Source organism: Ochlerotatus camptorhynchus, unplaced genomic scaffold (assembly GCF_037179485.1).
Source record: "Ochlerotatus camptorhynchus isolate MF236.1 unplaced genomic scaffold, CSIRO-AGI_Acam_v1.1 ptg000094l, whole genome shotgun sequence".
Classification (NCBI taxonomy): Eukaryota; Metazoa; Arthropoda; class Insecta; order Diptera; family Culicidae; genus Ochlerotatus; species Ochlerotatus camptorhynchus.
The window spans coordinates 1,663,626-1,682,772 of NW_027040584.1; the positions used below are offsets into that span (position 1 = coordinate 1,663,626).

At 40.8% G+C, this 19,147-nt stretch overlaps 1 protein-coding gene across 3 annotated transcripts in view; it reads right to left on the bottom strand.

Moving 5' to 3' along the window:
- The window catches only part of LOC135698774 (uncharacterized), a 38,276-nt gene extending 20,138 nt beyond the window's left edge, over positions 1 to 18,138 (bottom strand). Inside the window, exon 1 of one of the 3 annotated variants that reach the window (XM_065218910.1) lies at positions 17,869 to 18,138. The gene's annotated coding sequence lies outside the window, so the exon portion shown is untranslated. Of the gene's footprint in view, positions 1 to 5,089; positions 5,182 to 17,868 lie in introns of those variants that run through there. The other 2 variants (XM_065218912.1, XM_065218911.1) reach the window with 2 other exon arrangements.
- Positions 18,139 to 19,147: the final 1,009 nt, after the last annotated feature.

A 19,147-nucleotide genomic window follows, 5' to 3' on the forward strand; every position in this document is an offset into this window, starting at 1 on the left:
GGTGGCAGCGTAGAAGAACAGTGGACGAGCATCAAGAATGCCTTTATTGAAACAAGCGAGAACAACCTGGGTGAGCTGCGCACTCAGAGGAAGGAGTGGATCACAGATGAAACCTGGAGGAAGATCAAGGAGCGGAGAGAAGCAAAAGCCGCGATAGAGCGAGCAAGGACCCGAGGAGCCAAGAACGAGACCCGTCAGCGGTATTCGGCTCTGGAGAGGACAAGCGAGCGTGGGTGGATTCCTTGGCTGATGAAGGAGGGAAAGCCGCAGCAACTGGCGATATCCACCTCCTCTATGATGTTTCACGACGCCTGAGCGGGGCACCCCTGGAGGTGCGCAGGATCGTTAAGTAAGTATCTACCTGGAGCGAAGATTTGAACTGGGTGAATACTTCGAGAAGCACTACAATCATTTCAAGCTAGGTCATATGGAATGCATCCCACAAGCGGAGGTCGACTAAATTGCGAGTGCTATTTGACGGATCTTGCCCTTCGTCAACGGGCATTTTCCACAACCATGCTTTGGATGTTGGACGCAACATCAATCCAGACTTGTTGGGCGTCCATTCCCGTTTCCGCACGTACCCTGTAGCCTTTGTTGGCGATGTAAGTCCACTGGCTGGACATCAACTACCAGAGAGTGGTATGGCGGTTCAATGTCGACGATCCTATCGGACATTATCGACTGCTGACCGTGACATACGGTACTTCATGCACGGCGATGGAAGAAATTGTAGATGTGGCGAAGAAATACGAACGCATCTATCCAGAAGCGGCCAATCGGATCATCAAGGATAGGTATGTGGACGATTTGATGACTGGCGCAAACAGTTTGTAAGAAACTAGCATGCTATGTCAACAGATCATCAAGATTTTGGAGAGCGCTGATTTTCAGCTACCAACTGCAGCTGAACGGTGAACGGAACGTAGTTAAAACACTTGCTACAATGGCTACCTGCTGAGGATATCTTCACATTCTAGGTTTCTCTTCCGGATGAATCAGGAGTCACCAAGCGACAACTTCTTTCGGTATCGTCAAGGCTATTCGAACCGAACGGATGGTTTTCCCAGCGATTGTCAAAGCGAAGATCTGTTACCAACAAACTTGGCAGTACGATTTGGAGTTCGATGATCCCCTACCTCCAGCAATTCTACCAGGAATGGTTAGATCTGCGAGATAGCCTGTACCTACCTGTGACTACCTAACCACAACGGCCGTGTCCAATTCCATGTCTTTTCCGACGCCTCGGAAGTAGCTTATGCTGCAGTAGTCTACGCGAGATCAAAGCTCACACCAGTGAAACATATAACGCTACCGAGGTTGGAGCTAAATGCAGCGGTTCTTCTATCTGACCTGATGCAGGAGCTGTCACTTTAACTTGAACATCTTCAGGTCGAACATTACGCGTGGACAGACTCAACAATTGTGCTGCAGTGGCTGTCTTCGCTTCCTAGACGATGGAAAATGTAAATACAACATTTCATCGTTGTGTAGGTGCGCACCATGTGCAGTCTGTGTATTGGTATTGGGGTCATCTTTAGCCTCATGTATAGGCTAACCGACGCGCACGGTATCGACTTGCTGTCATTTTTTGTTTGTTTACCGCGCACTATAAAGGAGTACCGCGACGTCGTAGTAAAGCTGTTTACGAGAGCTGTTGAAATCCCACGGGGTGAAGCGGAATTTCATCTATACCACCATCCGTCGGTACCAAGAGACGGGCTCGGCCAAGGACCGTGCGAGATCCGGGCGGCCGTGTTCGGCGAGGACGCTAGCAGCCATCAAGGTGATGAGGCAGCGGGTTTGTCGAAAAATGATCCGCTCGATCCGGAAGACCGCTGCTGACCTGGATGTGTCGATCGGGACTACCCACACCATCATGTTGAAGGACCTGGGATCCAAGCCGTACAAGAAACGCAAGGTTCACGGGGTAACGGAGGTCACAACGAAGAAGAGGCTGGACAGAGCCAGAGGTCGTGTTTTCTGATGAGAAACTCTTTGTCTTGCAACAGCCACACAATGTCCAAAATGATCGGCTGTGGGCGCCAGCGTAGGCCAGTCTCCCGTCGCAAATAAACATCCTGAGATTCCAGATAAAAAAATGACGTAATGGTAACTCTTTGCACACTATCAAAGATCATTGCATACAAAATCAACTTTGTTGAAATCAAAACAAAAATACTAGCCCATCTGGTGGCTGATGGCATTTTTTTTTTTTTTTTTTTTTTTGTCTTTATTATAGAGATTTTTAGCCTGGGGCTAGTTCATCTCTTAAGGTGGCTGATGGCAGAAGCTTCTAAGAAAATTCTAAAAGCTTTTAGCAAAAAGCTAAAAACAAATAAAACCTCATGTTAGCTATTTTAGTAAAATAGTAAACCTGTCATCCACTCAGCGATAGAAGTCACTTGAAACAGTACACCATGTAGATAGCCACAAACATTTCTCACAACACTGAAGGTTAATTTAAATAATTCAGGTTACGTTATCTCACTGCGTCGCATACATTGCCGAGGCCAATTTTGAGCTCCTTTCGAAGCTAAAACATGGTTGCCCTTAAGATCGGGATGCCCTTATTTTTCTTTGCATTCCGGTTGGTCGGAACGTCGATTTAGCTCCAGTGTGATCCCGAATGAAAACTAACCAAATACTGCCCAACGGCATCTAGCGAACTGTCTTCGTAGCGACTGAAGCTGTGAAAGAGCGCTCGACTTTAGTAGTTTCGTCTTTCATGAAACACTTCAACCAAGGGGTAATCAACTCTGCACACTGTGACAAAACACAGCACGGCACACTGTTCGGCACGATAGAACACACTTTGACTAGTAGGACACAAACGATATAATATAAAATGGCATCACTGTTGAGGGTTGACGTTTTGTCAATCGTTGCTAAGGTTGACTACTCCGTTGAATACTTTGTTTTCTAAAAAGTGAATTTGTTGTCATATATAAAACTGGCAAAACAACGATTCAATCAAGAATTTAAGAACTTTTTTAAAGTATTCTCTGATCCGTGAATATCTTTAAATATAGCAAAGCTCAGTCCATCTCATCCTATTCATAGCAAAAATCCCAGTGGCTTGTGATTTCATCCAGAACAGCTTCTATTCGGGATTGACTTCAATCAAGTTCATTCACACCATGGCCGGTCGAGAGGGTCTTGTCGATATGGCAGTCAAGACGGCTGAAACTGGTTACCTCCAGCGACCGACGGTTGCTCAAAAGCAGGTGCAATAAACGTCAGTTTATACACATTCGCAGTCATTGGTCTCAATTGATATTGGCTACGATGGAATATCCACAGGACTTTATAGTGATTTCCATATAATTTTGAATGAAGTCCCAGTACTGCTGGGGGAAGTCAATAGGTATTAACTCCACATATTTCATCAGACCTGGATCGGAGTACGATTGCCTTAGTGCAATAGTGTAGGATTTATAGGAACGGATCATTGCAGTTAGGAATGCAATCACATTCTATTCCACGAGTCCGACATCAAGCATATCCCCTTCACCAGATCCGGTAATTTTGCTGAAGCATCTCTATTATCATCCTTCTGTTGAACTAGCTCGTATCAAGGGACCCCAGAACGATGGGTGGTCTACCGATCGGTCAACTGTAAGGCCTTGCTCATTACTGAACATTTGATTTGAGGCTTTATTAAAAACTGGTCCGAGGATGTAGCTCCTAGCGTGGGATTGAATTCTCGCCCGTTCAAATTCTGAGTTACTTTAGTCGGGAATAATTTGACAGGGAGCAGGTGGCCATTTCTGTACATCTGCAAGGCATCAGCAGCAGGGACATATCGAGCCGGAATCTGGTGGACCGTACAGGTTTGATGGCTTCCACTTCCTCTTCCACCTCCCGATCCGCAAACGCACTAATGAGAATGAAGGGAAGCTGTATGCTTGCCTTGATCCATCTGATAAATTGAGAATGTAAACACAATAAAAAAAAAAGTCATAACTCTCGGGGTTACCAAACTCATGGAATATTGACACTTTGATTGAAACCGGCATAGCGCTTGGTAAGGTGTTCGGCACTGCTCAATCACTCGGCACGGAAGGTGTGCAGAGTTGAATACCCCTCGGTTGATGTAACCGAGGTTTCATGGCGCTTATGAAGGAAAAAGTAAAAATATATTTAAAGCATTTTTCACGTGAAAACACTTTACGATCACACGTAACGTTTAATTTATGTTCCATTCACATATTTATATAAAATAAAGTAACGAAAATATGACATAACGCATATAAAAACAAATTGACCGAGTAGGTGACATGGTCGGTGAAAGGGATTGAAAGCCATAATGAGACTTCGTTTCAATTCGAAAATCGACGTCACTTTCATTGAAAGGGGTGAGCAAAGCAAAGACGAGAAAATCCACGCCAGCCTTTCGTTCTAATCGTGCTTCTTTTTCACTGTCGTTTCGTGCTGATAGTCTAGCTAGGCGTTATAGAAATGATGCGTTACATATGTTGTATGAAATGATCGAAACACGAGTTTTTTTTTGAGCTTCGAAAATGTAGAGCCCTGGCGACTACGTCGAAGCGTCACAATTGATTTTACATGCTTAGGTATTTTTGTTTGTTTGAGTAAATTTTATATTAATTAAAGTTTACCCAACTATGAGTAAACTTGAACATTACTTTACCGTAAATTTAATAAGCGAAACCAAATTATGGAGAATCGATACTTTAATTTAGGGTAGGTATTTATTTTACTTTGTGTGTATTACAAATGAACGCAATGAACTCAAACACGAACGAGAGCCATCTTAATGTCTGCGACTTCATTGACATCATCTGCCTTTGCTCAACTATTTGAATATAGTACACTTTCATTATCGGTCATTACAGCTGACTTTCATTATGTCACACTTTGGGACATTTCCCAACGACGTTTCTCGTCCAAATTTCCACTCGTGATGCTCGTTATACCAATTTTCTTTGAAAACGAGAATCCTTTCCACTGCACTGCTGCTCTCCGGCAAAGGCACTGCACAAGCTCATCTGAATTCAATAAAAGGACGGCGAAAGTCTCACGATCATAAAAAATAAGCATCCACTATAAATAACTACCAACTAACCGTTTCGATGTTCTTTCGTTTCAACTTAAACCGAGTCGCTTATAATCCCTATATAATGCGACGCTGAGCTCTGGGATGAGGAACGTTCGCTTTCGCACTGACCGGTGAGTAGTTTGAAACATTTCGCTACACATACGCTCCCGGGGATCCAGCTTCTCGGATGTTTGGACGTTTTCCTTCACCCCTTCCCTTTGCCACCCTCCATCGCCCATCAATCTAACTTCTCAAGGTGATTTTTCCACCCACTCACACGACCAACGGGGGAAATTTTATTTGCACACCTCGCACCGGTTCGTTCGGGAAATTTTCACATATCACCGAACGTTCGTTACACCTTTCGTATTCATGAAAAAATAAGGAAAATAGCTAATTTATCGCTGCCAGTACCGCGGAAAAATAACGATGATAGAGCGCGTCGGTTGTTTTGACAGGGAAATGTCGATGACATCATCGTAGATGGCGTTGTGCAGTCGGTTTGGCAAGAAGTACGACGACGGCAAACAGACGATTGCTTTGAAGGCGACAGTTCATTTGAACTCCGATGAGTCCGTTCCATTTCGCTGGAAGGATCTGATTGAAACCTTGTGTAGATCTGGAACATTGATTTGAAATTGCTCATCCATCATGGTTAGCAAATTTGACACGTTTTGGGGAGCATTTCCAGGCATCGAACATCAATGATGTGGCACTGTTTATTACTTTGATCAGGGCCTGTTCAATCGGTTGGAAACGACCGAACGATGTTAAGTTCTTTTTTTAGTTTAACTTGATTGCAAAATTGATAAATTGTATATCCAGAGCCATATTGGCAGAGCCGTTCGGAGTGCAGGTAGGTTGTTAAGGTCCATGATGTACAGGAATAGATTGAAAGAGAGTAAGATGGAACTTGTTTCTTTGTATTCGATTCTATTAATTTCAGTTGAAATCATTGTTGGCTCTGATAATGCGCCAACTTGTTTCTCAGTGTGCGGCAGCTGTGCCGGCAGTGCAGAGAAGTAATTGAACTGCCTTTTGTTTGCTAGTGAATAATGCCGTGTTTGGCAACCCGGTATTTTGACAGCTCTTGTTTTTGTCGACGGAAAAATTCTACAGTTCCAGATGTTGGATGTCACTCAAGATTCAAGAGGGTACAGGAGCTGATTGATGTAAGTATTAGTTACACTCGAGGAATTACCTGCTATTGAAATGATTTTTCACATTTTCAGCTGCCGAACATGAACGATTTCCGATTTCTCAATTTGAACTTCAAATACGGCAAGGAGACCACATAAAGGGTGTTCCACATAAAATTGCATCACGGAAACAACGCTGTAGAAAATAACCTAGTTGACTGATCCTTTTGAAACTTTCAGACAATAAAATATAACCCATTAGTCAACTTCAATACCATAACCGTACGCTCGCACCTTACGCTTAACTCCACTCATAAGGTTCTATACAGCATCTGGCTGTAGCTTATTCTGTACGGAAACCCACTTTTTCTTCATGTCTTCCTCAGATTTGACCTCCAAGGGATGCTTCCGTAGTGCCTGCTTCATAATAGCTTAGTATTTTTCGATGGGCCTCCATGTCCTTGGGTACAAAATTGACCCCGTTGGCTTTGTATCACTCCAGGACAATATTTGAATAGTGGCATGAAGCTAGATCCGGCCAGAAGATCGTAGGGCCCTCGTGTTACTTCAACAGAGGAAGCAGACGCTTCTGTAGACACTCCTTAAGGTAGATCTCCCCGTTTACAGTCCCGGTAGTCACGAAAGGCGCACTCCGTTTGTCTCATCCATGATGAGAGAATGAGTCTTCTCCAGCATCTGGGTGTACAGTTTCCGGGCCCGTGACTTTCCCACCGTATTTTGCCGTTCGTCACGATTTGGAGTCTTCTGCACTTTGTACGTATGCAGTCCCTCCCGGTCCTTGACTCTCTGACAGATTCAAGTTTTTGGTCACATGTCACATCAATGACCGAAGCATTGGGATTCTGCTTAAACGCTTTTACGACACGTTTGCGATCCTGATCCCTAATAGAACATCCATTCTGACCACATTTTTCCTTCCGTTCGATGCTCAGAGTTTCATAGTAACGTTTAATCACACGACTCACCGTTGACTGGACGATTCCGAGTTGTTTTCCGATGTCCCGATGAGAGAGTTGAGAATTTTCCAGGTGCTTGCGCAAAATCAATTCGCGACGTTGCTTTTCGGGTGACGCCATTTTTTCCAACTTTCGAAAAACTGACAGCGATAAAAATATAGTGCAAACAATACACTCTAAACTACTTCTACCCAAATTTTCAAGAGCTACCCAATACCCAATGGGGCGCGATGCCCGGATGTTTCCGATCGTGGACGAAAACTTTGGGTACGTTGCTCAGACCCCGTAGCTACAGAGAGGAACGATCCATGAGAATATCCTATGGAGTGAAATGTACGACGATTCCACATTCAAGGTGGTCATTCATGCTTCTGAAAGGCGACAGCATTAGTAGTTAGTGAGCAAGGTCGAACGCTATCCGCCGGGCAGAGAGCACTTATCGCTCTGGCCCGAGCTACCTATCAGAACAAGGGAATCCAACTAACGGATGATATCGAGCGTCATTTCAACTTCGGGCTGCTGAAGGATAAAACCCGAATCATTATTGCAAGTCAGCATCCATTGTCGCTCACTCGTGCTAATCAGACTCTGCACGTTGAAAATGATGCTGTGAGTCAGAGTGACATCACGGCGACCGGTTCGACGATGAGTGAAAGGACGAATGAGAAGAGTTGTCGCCGAGTTTCAAATTCCACGTGAACCAAACACTCCGCTAAAGAACGATGATAATTTAAGTCTGCATATCATATGTGGAACTTCATGCTAATTAACTGACTAAAGATGACCCCTTTTTTGTGTTGTTGTTGTGGTATAACTGGTATAGTTGGCCATCGATCTGTCAAAATACAATTTTCGTGATAACGACGCTGAGGCTGTGAACCATTTGCCGAGTTAAATTTAACTCGTGGTTTAAAGTGACATTTCGAAAGTTATTTCTTATGTTCGAAAATCCCCGTACTGTCGATCGACCGGTTTTTGAGCCACGGTCGTCAAAATTTACCTTCTTGTCTATCAGAAGTAACCACGCTCGGATAGCAGGGTTAATCGATAACTTTTCATCTGTCAAATTTTAACCAAAAGTTAAAATAATCCACCAAATGGTTTAGAGCCTGAGCGTTCATAAGGACCAATGTCGAAAACGTAAACAACTGCTTCTTTCTTGAATTTCTCGTAGTTCAAACTCAATCTATGTAAGCCACCAATTCTATCAGAAAGGGGAATCTCCCTCTACACAATTATCATGGTGGTTTACTTGAGTGGTTTTTCATTCTCGAGAAATCGTGGAGAAAGTAATTGTTAAACGTTTGCGACATTAGCTCTTATGAAAGAAAAGCAGATGTATGGTTGCATACTAGACTGATGCAAATTTTGATATTTTCGCTCCACAGTGCTCAAACGGTTCCAAATCGGGTCCTGATTAGTCTCCTTAAATTTGAACTCATTTGATAAGAAACTGACTTCGCACAAACCATTTGAAGTTTATATGGAAATTACTATAGGAAAACCAAATGTTTTGTTCATATCCATCTAACAATTTACCATACCGCTCTGCTTTAAAAAATGATAACTGAGCTCGTAGAAAATTTTCTCAGCTACAACTTCGTCCTGAACCACTTTTCAATATAATGTAAGCATCAAAAGTTATCAATAATTCAAGCCACTAATGTCTTACGATTATGCTCAATCAACTGTTCAGCAGGCAACATTGGTGTTACTGGCGCTTGGAATAGAGCACACAAATCATGGCTACTATGTCACACTGCAAGATACAGTGTTGCTCACAAAACAGCTGCTTGATCATGCCATAAGATTATCAATCTCTTAAACAATTAATAACTATTTTATTTGACGTTTGGCTCAACCACTATCTTCTGCTAAGTTGAAGCTGAGAAAATTTTCCATAAGCATAGCTTTTCAATTTTTGAACAATGCCATATGGAAAAAGGTAAGAAGACAATGAACAAAAAGTTTGGATTTCCCATAGTTATTTCCATATAAACTTCAAATGGTTTGTGCCAAGTCAGTTTCTTTTCAAATGAGTTCAAATTTTGGGAGACTAATCAGGACCCGATTTGAAACCGTTTGAGCACTGTGGAGCGAAAATGTCAAAATTTGCATCAGTCTATTGCATACTCATAGTGAATTTGATTATTTGCGGGGTTGGAACCAGTTCCAACCCAGTGCGAAACCGATCTTTTTGTCATGGCGAACCTCAACCTGAGCCAGGTTTTGATGATGATGATGATGATGATGATGATGATGGTCCCACCTCTTACCCCTACAAAGGTTTGAGCTGGACGATTTATCTTTAAGATAGTTGAATATGACATTTTAACCAGGTTGGCAAACAAAATCGAACTGGTTTCAGTAACAGATATAAATTCCCTCTAGAGTTTACAGTTGCTTCACAGCGATATAAATGTGGAAAAGCTCAGGCGTCCACCTCTTAGTTCGCCTTTTTGTCCACCTAAAATATTCATAAGTATTACAAGCAATCAACAAAGCATCCTTTTACACTAGCAACCCCGCAATCTGATGCTATCATAATTTTCAGCAATGTCAGGAATGCTCACGAACCCCTAACATTTGCCAGAAAACTTACTACTAACTCAAATTATCTTTCGAATAAGCTTCAAAATTGGATTTTTTCTTTTATCAAATGTTAAATTCAGTCCTCTATATCCGTAATACGCGCGCGAGGCTCAAACCTTTGTAGACTACTGTTTTTTTTAATTAATCTACTATTAAATCAAATATTAAAAATCCATCATCACCCTCGTGGCGAACCGAAATAGTTTTTGCAGTGCTACAATAATTATTAAAAAGTCATTATGACAGCTATCCATATAAAATAATCCGTTAGAGATAACTTCGTCAAGATACATAGTTTGTCAATTCAAAAGACAGTTTTAACGTGTGAAATGCAGTGTCTTTTAAATTCTGTAAGTGTTGCTAAACGTTTGATATGTCTAGGCATCGAATTGAAAACATTTATTCCTTTATAATATAATGAATTTTGTGAAGCACAAGTCAAGAAATGTGGTCTCAAAATCAAACGCATTATTTTATTCTGCAAGCGCTGCAATCTCGATATTTGTGTTGCATTGGCCAGAAATAAAATGGAATTGCAAAAGTCAAGATGAGGAGAGATGATTGATTTGTATAGCTGTATTTTACTGGCAATAGTTAAATCGTTTTTCAGTCGAGATAGAATTCATAATTCTTGGCAATTTTCTTGATGACATTGTCAATGTGAGAGTTGAACTTAAGTGTATCATCAATAATCACGCCAAGATATTTAATCTCCCGAACGCGATCAATAGTCTCATCATCAATTACAACAGAGACGTTCTCATTTACTCGATTCCGCGAAATTACCATAAATTTAGTTTTACTTGTATTCAATTTCAACTGCTTATACTTCACCCATCTACTTAGAGAACGCAAATCTTCATTCAAGTGTAAAACAGCATCATCTAAATCCTTAGCTTCAATGAATAATAGTATCATCTGCAAAAAGATTAATGTCGCAAAATCGTAAAACACGTCATTAATATACATAATAAATAACAGGGGCCCTAATACACTTCCCTGGGACACTCCAAGGGTATTCCACACGGGACTGGAAACAGAATCATTAAAAACAGTCCGTTGAGTTCTGTCAGACAAATAGCTTTCAAACCATTTATATGCAGTACTCGTAATTCCAAAGCGCTTGATTGATCTTAACAATAAGGGCCTAGAAATTGTTTCAAAAGCGTGTTTAAGATCCAAAAAAACAGCAACAATCGTATCTTTACACTCCAAGTTATTTTTCCACTTCGCTAATACCAAATTCAACGCGGTTTCACAAGAATGACCTTCCCGATATCCCGATTGTCAGAAAACAAGCAGACCTAATCTTGATACCCGATCCAGGTTGGAACTGAATAATAAACGAATTTGCTATCAGTAAGCATTGACGTTGACGGCGACTCTGCAACTCTTTACTCCTATGGTAAAATCCCATAAGCAGCCGAGGGGGGTGACTCTATCTACGATGCAGGAAAGTTTGGGTTTTTCTGTGGCTAGCTGCGCGCACGCTGAGTAGATAGAAAGAAGATTGACGTCGATTCTGAAGATTTCCTGCAAAAAGATGATGCGCGATGCAAGTAGATGCGAGAAATGAAAGAAGATTTTTTGAAGATTGATTCGCTAGTGGGAGATTTGTTGAGCATCTAGACTTGAGATTTAGATGTGTCGCCCCCCTCGTAAGCATCGGACAATCTGTACATGAAGTCTAGTGGACTTTGTCTTATCTTTTAACTTTACCATGGTACCAGCGAGCCACCGTCTTTTCACGCATAGATTGACAATATCTTATGGGATTTTGATAGGAGTGGAAGGGTAAGGAAATGTCCACCATGTTTCACGCTCAGACTGACGTTTGCTGATGGGATTTTACCATAACAAGACCAACAATTGAAATGGCCTTAACTCCATTTTGTAAACAAACCTTGTAAGACCATTTTCTCGCGAACAGAAACCTTCATTCGCAAACCTAAACCACAATCGGGTAGAGGAGAATTTTCCCTAACCTGTTCATTATTTATGTTGGTTTGCCTTTGCGGACTTCGGTTCGCGAGAAAATGGCCTTACAAAGTTTATTTACAAAATGGAGTTAAGGCCATTTCAATTGTTGGTCTTGATAAGAGTAAAGAGTTACAGAGTGGCGGAAAAGGAAAATTATAAATTGTCATGGTATTTAATGCGGCCATTCCTTTTTCGACTAGCTCTACGGGGGCTTATCAAAGGATTGTTAACTAGTATTTTCAAGTCGGTCAAAAGCCAATCAAGAGAGCTATTAACCTATAATATTGCCTATTTACAGATGTAATATTTCATCGTCTCTTCGACCTGGTTGAATTGCATTGCATTACGGAAATTACGTTAATTGAATTTAATTTACTGCAACCTATTTGAAGATTCAATGATTGTTGTATGTTGGAAGGCTAGAAATTAAACTAGGGTAAGTCTTCCAGTTGTTGGTCCTCTAGCCGTTCCTGGTAACTTTGAGACTGCTAGCTGGAAGTCCTAGACTGGAATCTTAGACATAGTGGTCGAAAAAGGCTTGTTAAGATCGCCTTTGGTAATTGAAGTAGATCTTTGTGTTGGGATTTGAGCAAAAATGTTTATTTGGCCGCAGTTGAGAAACATATCGAGGGTTGAATCCTTGAGTATTACATGTCAAACTTCTTGTGAATGGAACGATGGACAGCATATGTTCCGCATAAACCGCAAAATTTTGCTGCTTTTTGTGCAGGTAACTTCTGATTTGCGTGGTCGAATTTTTTCCCCTACGAATACAAATTAAATTAAAAGTTGATGCAATGAGAAAAAGTTTAGAAAAAAATGGTACATACATTTTTCTTCTAAGTTTACAGAAAGAAAATTGAAAAATATATCCGCTCATACTTAGAGTTATAAGACTGTATACAATTAACAATGACATTTTAGGATTAATCGTTGGGTGGCAGTTCATTGCATAAAAAATCGGCAGAAATTGTCTAAGGCTTGTACTCGAAAAAAATGCACCATTTTTAAAAATTGATGAAAATCTGAGTATAACTAGTTTGGAGTAAATTGTTTACATGTGCAAAATTTCATAACAATCGGTTCAGTGGTTATTGAGATGTCATCGAAACAAGAAGAAAATCGCCGGAGAATTTTGCGCGCCGTTGTTTAAGGAGTCCCAGACGACCGAGCGGCGGGCTGGAAGTGGAAGAAAATCGAAGACAGCTGACCCTGTGAAGGCCCGAAAGGTGTTGGATTATTTCAAGCGTAATCCGAACCTTTCGATTCACGACGCGGCTCTGAAGGCAAAGTGTTCCGCTTGGTTCGCTCAGCAAACCATGAAACGAGCTGGGCTTCGTGTATTCAAGGTCCGGAAGGCACCGAACCGGCGTGATCAACAAAACACGGCGGCCAAATCCCGCGCAAGGAAGCTGTATCGAGAGTGGTTAACGAAACCGATGTGTGTGGTTATGGATGACGAAACCTACATCAAGGCAGACGCAAAGCAGATACCGGGGCTGGAGTTCTACGTTGCCAAATCACGGTTTGATGTTTCGGAAGACATAAGGAAGAAGAAAGTGGACAAATTCGCCAAAAAATACTTGCTCTGGCAGGCCATATGTCAATGCGGTAAACTGAGTAAACCGTACATCACAATGGGCACTAGAGTGATGCAAAATTTGAAATTTTCGCTCCACAATACTTAAACGATTCCAAACCGGATCCTGACGAACCTCTCAAAATTTGAACCCATTTGGTGAGAAACTGAGATCGCACAAAACATTTAAAGTTTGTATGGGAATTACTATGGTAAAACCAAGATTTTTGTTCATGTCTATCTAATAATTCACCATATCGGTCTGCTTCAAAAACTTTCAATTGTACTTGTAGGAAATTTTCTAAGCTACAACTTTGCTGAAGATCACTTTTTGATTAAATGCAAGGATCGAAAGTTATCAATGGTTTAATGCACTGATGTCTTATGATCATGCTCAATCAACTACTCAGCAGGCAACATTGGTGTTTCTGAGGCGTTGAATAGGACACAAAAATCATGGCTACTATGTCACATTGCAAAATACAGTGTTGCCTACAGAGCAGCTGCTTGATCATGTCATAAGTTTACCAATCTCTTAAATAATTAATATCTTTTTCCTGTCTCGTTTTACATAGAAACGATTTTGAGCAAAGTTGTAGCTGAGAAAATTTTCTATAAGAATGGCTATCGAACTGTTTCGCAGCTCAATATGGAAAAAGACTAGAAGGCAATGAACAAAAAGCTGAGATTTCCCATAGTAATTTACATGCAAACTTCAAATGGCTTGTGCGAAGTCTGTTTCCAACCAAATGAGTTGTAACTTTGGGAGGCTAATCAGGACCCAATTTGAAACCATTTAAGCACTGTGGAGCGAAAAAGTCAAATTTTGCATCAGTCTAATGGGTACCATCAACAGCGAAATTTACCACACCGAGTGCCTCCAGCAGCATCTGTTGCCCTTCCTGCGGTCCCACGGAGACGAGACATTATTTTGGCTGGACCTGGCATCATGTCATTACGCGCGATCGACGTTGGATTGGTACAGAGACAATAACGTTGTTTTTTACCAAAATCCTCCAACCCCCCAAATTCACCAGAGATTTGTCCGGTGGAAAGATTTTGGGCCAAAATGAAGGTAAAAGTTCGAAAATCGTCCAAGGTGTTTAAAAACGAGCTGGAGTTGAAGAAAGAATGGATGAAAGTGACCAAACAGGTCGGCTCCACCATTGCACAAAATGTAATGAGGGGTCTTAAGGGAAAGGTGCGGGCTTTCAGCGATGGAAAGGAAATTGAATAAAGAAATTATGCCGAAACATAATCCATATGTATTAGTTCATTCCCTGAAAGTTTCAAGAAAATCCGACTTTAAATAAATTTTTGGCGAACACTTTTGTCTGGTGCATTTTTTTCGAGTACAGGCCTTACTTTGTTATGCAAAACGTTAATCTATTTTTTTTTTCTGTGAAGCAAGGTGATTAGTTTGTTAAAGCTAGTTATATAGTTAAAAATAAAGTCCATAAATAGTTAAGGAAAAATAAAGACATAAGTTCAGAAGTGCTAAGAAAATTTATAATTACAAACCAGGTTATAATTGTTTAAATAGAATCGGCTACCCCCTTGATCCTCTTTCTCATTTTACAGCTGGTATAATAAATTTGGCAGATCGGTGGCCTACTATACCACTTGAAATGACTGAAATGGGGTCGATTTTTGATGTTCGAGTTCCACATATGTTATGTGATACAATGCAGTATGATGGCCAAGGAAAGCAGGAAGTTTGGTCATTTGAATAGAAAAGTACTGACATCTCATTGGTAGGCAACACAAGCCGGTCGCTTGGATTTTGGGTTATCGTTTCGGCGCTGTTCATGCAACTTTCAAGGAACCTTTCCGATGCTTGGTAAGCTTATTGGAGTTCCCCTCCACCTAAGTACACTCTAAAAAATCCTCACGTCCGATTTGCGTGAAATATCACGTAACTGATCTGTATTTGGAAAATCTCAAATTTTAAGTGACGTTAGTAACTTTGACCTGCATTACACGTCATGTCCACTAAAAATGTTGGTGAAATCGACCGTATATTCACGTAAACAGATTTAGTGTATTTGTGTTTGTGTGTTTGGGACTTCAATATTTTCGCGAAACGAGAATTACGTGGTTTTCAGGTACGCAAGTCAATATGGCGCCACCAAGCGTGGTGGAAGAACACCTAAAAAATTCAAAATTTCCCAGTAGCTTGCTACAAACATTGAACACTACAAATGGACGGTAATTTGATTAATTTACATTAATTTATTTATGATTATATGGAACCTTTTTCTAGTTTTCAGAATTTTGAGTCTGCGAACAGTTATTAATATTTTGACAGAAATAAATAAAATCGCATAAACATTTCCACTTACCAAGTTGTCAATAATTTTTAATTTTATGAGTAGATATAAGTGATTCCCTTCGGGCTCGAAGTAGACAACCTAATGTTCCAGTTCGGGATATTTTGGCTGGACGCAATCTGGAGTTTATGAAACTCATATATGTTTTCTTGAAGAATATTAACCTTATATTGTAAGTTTGATTAACCTTGTGTTTAGTTTGTATTTTGGTTGCGTGTGTGTGTTTTTAGTGTTTGTCTTGTAATAATAGTGTAATAACAGTGCTGATATCAAGTTGAATAGGAATAAGTTCACGTTTTAGGAATAATGAAACATTTGTATCGTAAATCAAATTTCAAACCTCCTTCTCCCTCTCCCCATCCATGAAACTGTAAATCTCCACTAACCTCGAGAAGACCGCGAGTAATCGGTTCAATTCCTTTAATTTAAGACATTAATAACATAGAGGTAACTCTAAGGCCAGAAGGTCCCGAAGAAACGTGCTCAACTTTTTGGCTCAGCTTTGGTACTATCTTCAGTCCCAAGCTAATCGATGCACCCCTCGAGACATAGGAAAATCGACGAACCACTCATTTTATCTGTCAAACTTTCATAGCGAAACAAAACAAACATTGTGTAGTACTAGCATTTCGACTAGAATGGGGTACGGTAATCGATTTGCTTGGGACCAATAGGCTAGTCAAGTAGTGAGCCAATTTAAAATCGTTAGTTGCCACCGGTTGTTAATAATGTATAATGCAAAAGATAATTTGGCTCTGTAAAGTGTATTCGATTGAGCCTGTACAAATAAATTAAATAACAAAAAAAAAAGAAGGCTCAATCGAATAAATTTTCAAGAGCCAAGTTATCATTTGCATTATACATAATTAAATCTAAAGTTAATGGAATTGAACCGAATAATCGCGGTCTTCTCAAGGTTAGGGGATAAAAATTGTACGGATGGGAAGAGGGAGAAGGATATTTTTAAAATGATTAAAAAAATTAACTTTTTAAAAAACTTGTACTTCATCCTATCAACGCTATATCAGCCCTAATTTTTCGTTCCTATCAAAATCATTATTTGATAACCTAATAAAGTAACAATAAAATTAATATTTGATTACCGAATAAGGCTTATGCAAATAATATTTTCATTCTATGTCCGACATCACTCAAATAGGTCAAGTCACTAAAGTCGCTACTATTATTTTACATACCCACTACCAGCCCTGAAATTGAACGATATGAAAATGATAAATTGTATATAAGTTGATATTTGTCTTTTTTCAATTTATACAAGTAAACCCAAAAATGCGATGAATTCCGATCTCATTAGAGTTATACGACTGGTTGTTCTGGCAGAAACTTAGCAATTCTGTTTCTACGTGCCACGACAGAGACAGCTTAATCAACTGTACTTCTCGTTATATCAATCATTGCGGAAGAAATCGTAGCTCAGCTGGTGACAAGGTGGATTCCTTTGCTGCCAAGTTCGCAATTTCACGTCCTCCCATGTATCGCTAGGTTGGGGATTGTGAACAACTCCATCCGTTATATCCCGTTAACAAAAGTTTACACTGAACGAACAAAGCTACAGCAATCTATATGATTTTACCCCGGATCTTTACCACTTGATATGCATAGCAATTGATCAATAAAATCCTTCTCATTACCCTTTTTTGATGAATAATTTAAGTAATTTTTGATCGCTTGATTCAAGCTTCACAGAACTGATCATATGAATATCAAGTGGTTTATTTCTTCAGTGTCGGTTCACCGTTGAAATGTTTATAATTAAATCAATGACGCGCACCTATTCGCTGAAGAAATCCACCAACCCATAAATCACAATTATTGCACCTCTTGAGTGCAATGCAGTCACCGCCTGATGAAAACTGTTGTATCGTGTGTTGAGCAATTTCTCACAAAGTTCTAATTTTAGAAAACTATTCACCGAGCACCGAACGACCCGTTTATGAGGGTTGAAAATGTTCAAACAATTGCATTTTCTGGACAGAAAGTCACAACTGGCTGCCCAAAGAGTTGAGCACCAAACTTGAACCTGACCGAGCGGAGTTTTCCCCCTGGATGAGTTCCAAAAATAGACACTGACGACTCTTCTTCGAGAATTCTTCCACCACCTCAAGGCCACTTCGTTTCATCACTTGCGTGCACTGCACTGCGTTGTTCTCGATCTTTGGCTTATCTCCAAAAATTCCTCCCCACTTACCGTTAGATTAGATCCCGTTTGGGTGTGCTGAAATTCCTTCCCGTTTCACCTGTCTCAACGTTCCAAAAATCACTTTCGCAAAAAAAAATGGAAACTTTGGAATCAATTCACTTTATCTCACCCGCGCGCGCACTCGACTGATCTGCACTCCGGCTGTTTCTTCTAGTTTCTGTTCTGAATCGCGCTGATCCCGTCGTACAACTACTATGTAGCCTGGTACCCACTCTACTGGCTGGCCAGACACAAACGGATTCTATCGCAATACTGACCGGATCTTGGCGATTTTCCCTCGGTTCGACCTGCTGCTGCAGCAGCAGCTGGCTATTTTCCTATACTTTCCTACTTCTGTGGGCAGGGTAGGGGAACAGCAGCAATACAGATTGGTTTAGTTTATGCAAAAAAAAATTAAAGGTTTATGAAATTCACACACACAGACCAAACTTCGGACGCCCACACGCCCTTTTTGCAACCGCCACACATACAGATGCCGTGGAATCGACCAGATTTTGGCCAGGTTCCAACAACCGACAACCGCCCCAGAGTGTGGGATAGCGACGTGCGCAAGCGAGACTTGGTCACGACGACGCCGACGACACACGGCTGGCGTTCCAAACGGTTATTTATTTAATACGTATTTTATATATTTGCCCTCCATTTAGGAATCGCTCGATCCGGCGACCACCACAAGCGGTGCGACGAAGAGATGTTTCAAGGTGAGGGCGGCCTCCGTGGGAAATTTGGAATGAGTGAATGGGTGGGTGGGTGGTTGAGTGTGAGTGTGTGTGTGTGTGTGCTTGAGGTCGTTCGAGTGGAATTCTCTCAGTTTGCAGGAAAATTTGATGCTCCAACACCTCGATCACGATGGTGCTATTTGCAGGTGTCGTCTCGTAGAAATGGAAATTGATGAAAACAATTCAAGGTAAGGCGACGTGAATCTCTAGGCTGTTTGTGAAACGCTTTTGGAAAATCTAAGTTAAGCGTGGATGAAATTCGTCACAAAATACGAATGTTGTTTTTTATCCCTAGAATTTGATCGTTTCAATCCGAGAAAGAAACAGTCGTCATTTCTTAATCCTAACTGGAATGATAGATGAAATGTACACGGCCTATGAGATCGACCAAAATTTGAGTTCAGTTTACTCATAAATTGTAAAAAGTGCAGGAACTAAGTGATGAGTAAATTTACCTCATGTTTTTCCAGGTTTTGTAATTTCCATTTAAACTTCAAAGGGCCAATGAATTCACATCCAAATAAACTCAAATATTGAGAGAACAATCG